The sequence below is a fragment of the Coregonus clupeaformis genome, unplaced genomic scaffold, assembly GCF_020615455.1.
Source record: "Coregonus clupeaformis isolate EN_2021a unplaced genomic scaffold, ASM2061545v1 scaf0609, whole genome shotgun sequence".
NCBI lineage: Eukaryota > Metazoa > Chordata > Actinopteri > Salmoniformes > Salmonidae > Coregonus > Coregonus clupeaformis.
The window spans coordinates 248,530-254,945 of record NW_025534064.1 but is presented as its reverse complement, the minus strand read 5'-3'; positions in this window follow the sequence as shown (position 1 = coordinate 254,945).

Here is a 6,416-nt window from a genome sequence, read left to right as displayed (position 1 = left end):
TATGCCGAACTAGTTGCATTGTGGATTTTGCCTAAAACATGATTTTAGAAAATATTCATAGAATTATTATTTTTTTAATCACATTTGAAAACCCTTGTATGTTATATTCTTCATATGTCCTTCTAGTGCTGAACGTTAAAACATATTTTAGACCCTTTTCATGACAAATGTATAAAAATATTTTTCACGTTTGTTATAAAAACAATTGTATCCCTTCATATGCCGAACTAGTTGCATTGTGGATTTTATCTAAAACATGATTTTAGACAATATTCATTGAATTTTTTTTTTAATCACATTTGAAAACCCTTGTATGTTGAATTCTACATATGTCCTTCTAGTGCTGAACGTTAAAAAGAATATTTTAGAACCTTTTCATGCAAAATGTATAAAATATTTTTCACGTTTGTTATAAAAAAATTGTATCCCTTCCTATGCCGAACTAGTTGCATTATGGATTTTGCCTAAAACATGATTTTAGACAATATTCATTGAAAAAAGCTTTTTTAAATCACATTTGAAAACCCTTCTAAATTGTATTCTACGTCTGTCCTTCTAGTGATGAATGTTAAAAAATATGTTAGACCCTTTTCATGCAAAATTTATAAATAATATTTTTCACGTTTTTATAAAAAAACTTTGTATCCCTTCATATGCCGAACTAGTTTTTTTGTGGTTTTTGCCTAAAACATGATTTTAGACAATATTCAGTTGAAAAAAGCTTTTTTAAAAATCACATTTGAAAACCCTTCTAAATTGTATTCTACATCTGTCCTTCTAGTGCTGAACGTAAAAAATTTTTTATTAGACCCTTTTCATGCAAAATGTATAAAAATTATTACTCACGTTTGTTATAAAAAAAATTGTATCCCTTCATATGCCGAACTAGTTGCATTGTGGATTTTGCCTAAAACATGATTTTAGAAAATATTCATAGAATTATTTATTTTTAAAGCACATTTGAAAACCCTTGTATGTTATATTCTTCATACGTCCTTCTAGTGCTGAACGTTAAAACATATTTTAGACCATTTTCATGCAAAATGTATAAAAATATTTTTCACGTTTGTTATAAAAAAAATTGTATCCCTTCATATGCCGAACTAGTTGCATTGTGGATTTTGCCTAAAACATGATTTTAGACAATATTCATTGAATATTTTTTATTTAATCACATTTGAAAACCCTTGTATGTTGAATTCTACATATGTCCTTCTAGTGCTGAATGTTAAAAAAAATATTTTAGAACCTTTTCATGCAAAATGTATAAAAAATATTTTTCACGTTTGTTATAAAAATAATTGTATCCCTTCCTATGCCGAACTAGTTGCATTGTGGATTTTGCCTAAAACATGATTTTAGACAATATTCATTGAAAAAAGCATTTAAAAAAATCACATTTGAAAACCCTTCTAAATTGTATTCTACGCCTGTCCTTCTAGTGCTGAACGTAAAAAAATATTTTAGACCCTTTTCATGCAAAATGTATAAAAAATTTTTTTCACATTTTTTATTTAAAAACGTTGTATCCCTTCATATGCCGAACTAGTTTTTTTGTGGATTTTGCCTAAAACATGATTTTAGAAAATATTCATTGAAAAAGCTTTTTTTAAATCACATTTGAAAACCCTTCTAAATTGTATTCTACGTCTGTCCTTCTAGTGATGAATGTTAAAAAATATGTTAGACCCTTTTTAATGCAAAATTTATAAAAAAATATTTTTCACGTTTTTTATAAAAAAACGTTGTATCCCTTCATATGCCGAACTAGTTTTTTTGTGGATTTTGCCTAAAACATGATTTTAGACAATATTCATTGAAAAAGCTTTTTAAAAAATCACATTTGAAAACCCTTCAAAATTGTATTCTACGTCTGTCCTTCTAGTGCTGAACGTAAAAAAATATTTTAGACCCTTTTCATGCAAAATGTATAAAAATATTACTCACGTATGTTATAAAAATTGTATCCCTTCATATGCCGAACTAGTTGCATTGTGGATTTTGCCTAAAACATGATTTTAGAAAATATTCATAGAATAATTTTTTTTTAAAGCACATTTGAAAACCCTTGTATGTTATATTCTTCATACTTCCTTCTAGTGCTGAACGTTAAAACATATTTTAGACCCTTTTCATGCAAAATGTATAAAAATATTTTTCACGTTTGTTATAAAAACAATTGTATCCCTTCAGGTAGCTTAGTGGGTAAGAGCGTTGTGCCAGTAACCGAAAGGTCGCTGGTTCTAATCCCTGAGCCGACTAGGTGAAAAATCTGTCGATGTGCCCTTAAGCAAGGCACTTAACCCTAATTGCTCCTGTAAGTCGCTCTGGATAAGAGCGTCTGCTAAATGACTAAAATGTAAATGTGAATATGCCTAACTAGTTGCATTGTGGATTTTGCCTAAAACATGATTTTAGACAATATTCATTGAATATTTTTTTTAATCACATTTGAAAACCCTTGTATGTTGAATTCTACATATGTCCTTCTAGTGCTGAATGTTAAAAAAATATTTTAGAACCTTTTCATGCAAAATGTAGAAAAATATTTTCACCTCTGTTATAAAAAAAATTGTATCCCTTCATATGCCTAATAGTTGCATTATGGATTTTGCCTAAAACATGATTTTAGACAATATTCATTGAAAAAAGCTTTTTTTTAAATCACATTTGAAAACCCTTCTAATTGTATTCTACGTCTGTCCTTCTAGTGCTGAACGTAAAAAATATATATTAGACCCTTTTCATGCAAAATGTATAAAAAATATTTTCACGTTTGTTATAAAAATAATTGTATCCCTTCATATGCCGAACTAGTGGCATTGTGGATTTTGCCTAAAACATGATTTTAGAAAATATTCATTGAAAAAAGATTTTTTTAAAATCACATTTGAAAACCCTTCTAAATTGTATTCTACGTCTGTCCTTCTAGTGCTGAACGTTAAAAAAATATATTAGACCCTTTTCATGCAAAATGTATAAAAATATTATTCACGTTTGTTATAAAAAAAAATGTATCCCTTCATATGCCGAACTAGTTGCATTGTGGATTTTGCCTAAAACATGATTTTAGAAAATATTCATAGAATTATTTTTTTTAAAGCACATTTGAAAACCCTTGTATGTTATATTCTTCATACGTCCTTCTAGTGCTGAACGTTAAAACATATTTTAGACCATTTTCATGCAAAATGTATAAAAATATTTTTCACGTTTGTTATAAAAAAATTGTATCCTTCATATGCCGAACTAGTTGCATTGTGGATTTTGCCTAAAACATGATTTTAGACAATATTCATTGAAAAAAGCTTTTTTTAAATCACATTTGAAAACCCTTCTAAATTGTATTCTACGTCTGTCCTTCTAGTGCTGAACGTAAAAATATATATTAGACCCTTTTCATGCAAAATGTATAAAATATATTTTCACGTTTGTTATAAAAAAAAATGTATCCCTTCATATGCCGAACTAGTTGCATTGTGGATTTTGCCTAAAACATGATTTTAGACAATATTCATTGAAAAAAGCTTTTAAAAAAATCACATTTGAAAACCCTTCTAAATTGTATTCTACGCCTGTCCTTCTAGGGCTGAACGTAAAAAAATATTTTAGACCCTTTTTCATGCAAAATGTATAAAAATATTTTTCACATTTTTATTTAAAAAACGTTGTATCCCTTCATATGCCGAACTAGTTTTTTTGTGGATTTTGCCTAAAACATGATTTTAGAAAATATTCATTGAAAAAAGCTTTTTTTTAAATCACATTTGAAAACCCTTCAAAATTGTATTCTACGTCTGTCCTTCTAGTGCTGAACGTAAAAAAAATATTTTAGACCCTTTTCATGCAAAATGTATAACAAATATTTTTCACGTTTTTTATTTAAAAAACGTTGTATCCCTTCATATGCCGAACTAGTTTTTTTGTGGATTTTGCCTAAAACATGATTTTAGAAAATATTCATTGAAAAAAGATTTTTTTAAAATCACATTTGAAAACCCTTCTAAATTGTATTCTACGTCTGTCCTTCTAGTGCTGAACGTTAAAAAAATATATTAGACCCTTTTCATGCAAAATGTATAAAAATATTATTCACGTTTGTTATAAAAAAAAATGTATCCCTTCATATGCCGAACTAGTTGCATTGTGGATTTTGCCTAAAACATGATTTTAGAAAATATTCATAGAATTATTATTTTTTTAATCACATTTGAAAACCCTTGTATGTTATATTCTTCATATGTCCTTCTAGTGCTGAACGTTAAAACATATTTTAGACCCTTTTCATGACAAATGTATAAAAATATTTTTCACGTTTGTTATAAAAACAATTGTATCCCTTCATATGCCGAACTAGTTGCATTGTGGATTTTATCTAAAACATGATTTTAGACAATATTCATTGAATTTTTTTTTTTTAATCACATTTGAAAACCCTTGTATGTTGAATTCTACATATGTCCTTCTAGTGCTGAACGTTAAAAGAATATTTTAGAACCTTTTCATGCAAAATGTATAAAAATATTTTTCACGTTTGTTATAAAAACAATTGTATCCCTTCATATGCCGAACTAGTTGCATTGTGGATTTTGCCTAAAACATGATTTTAGAAAATATTCATAGAATTATTATTTTTTTAATCACATTTGAAAACCCTTGTATGTTATATTCTTCATATGTCCTTCTTGTGCTGAACGTTAAAACATATTTTAGACCCTTTTCATGACAAATGTATAAAAATATTTTTCACGTTTGTTATAAAAACAATTGTATCCCTTCATATGCCGAACTAGTTGCATTATGGATTTTGCCTAAAACATGATTTTAGACAATATTCATTGAATTTTTTTTTTTAAATCACATTTGAAAACCCCTAAATTGTATTCTACGTCTGTCCTTCTAGTGCTGAACGTAAAAAAATATTTTAGACCCTTTTCATGCAGAATGTATAAAAAATATTTTTCACGCTTGTTATAAAAAAATTGTATCCCTTCATATGCCGAACTAGTTGCATTGTGGATTTGGCCTAAAACATGATTTTAGACAATATTCATTGAAAAAAAGCTTTTTAAAAAATCACATTTGAAAACCCTTCTAAATTGTATTCTATGTCTGTCCTTCTAGTGCTGAACGTAAAAAAATATTTTAGACCCTTTTCATGCAAAATGTATAAAAAATATTTTTCACGTTTGTTATAAAAAAAATGTATCCCTTCATATGCTGAACTAGTTGCATTGTGGATTTTGCCTAAAACATGATTTTAGAAAATATTCATAGAATTATTTTTTTGAAATCACATTTGAAAACCCTTGTATGTTATATTCTTCATACATCCTTCTAGTGCTGAACGTTAAAACATATTTTAGACCCTTTTCATGCAAAATGTATAAAATTATTTTTCACGTTTGTTAAAAAACAATTGTATCCCTTCATATGCCGAACTAGTTGCATTGTGGATTTTGCCTAAAACATGATTTTAGACAATATTCATTGAATTTTTTTTTTTAAATCACATTTGAAAACCCTTGTATGTTGAATTCTACATATGTCCTTCTAGTGCTGAATGTAAAAAAAATATTTTAGAACCTTTTCATGCAAAATGTATAAAAATATTTTTCACGTTTGTTATAAAAAAAATTGTATCCCTTCCTATGCCGAACTAGTTGCATTATATATTTTGCCTAAAACATGATTTTAGACAATATTCATTGAAAAAAGCTTTTTTTACATCACATTTGAAAACCCTTCTAAATTGTATTCTTCGCCTGTCCTAGTGCTGAACGTAAAAAAATATTTTAGACCCTTTTCATGCAAAATGTAAAAAAAATATTTTTCACGTTTGTTATAAAAAAAATTGTATCCCTTCATATGCCGAACTAGTTGCATTGTGGATTTTGCCTAAAACATGATTTTAGACAATATTCATTGAAAAAAGCTTTTTAAAAAATCACATTTGAAAACCCTTCTAAATTGTATTCTACGCCTGTCATTCTAGTGCTGAACGTAAAAAAAATTATTTTAGACCCCTTTTCATGCAAAATGTATAAAAATATTTTTCACGTTTGTTATAAAAAAATATGTATCCCTTCATATGCTGAACTATTTGCATTGTGGATTTTGCCTAAAACATGATTTTAGAAAATATTTATAGAATTATTTTTTTTTAAATCACATTTGAAAACCCTTGTATGTTATATTCTTCATACGTCCTTTTAGTGCTGAACGTTAAAACATATTTTAGACCCTTTTCATGCAAAATGTATAAAAATATTTTTCACGTTTGTTATAAAAAAAATTGTATCCCTTCATATGCCGAACTAGTTGCATTGTGGATTTTGCCTAAAACATGATTTAAGACAATATTCATTTAATTTTTTTTTTTTTATCACATTTGAAAACCCTTCTAAATTGTATTC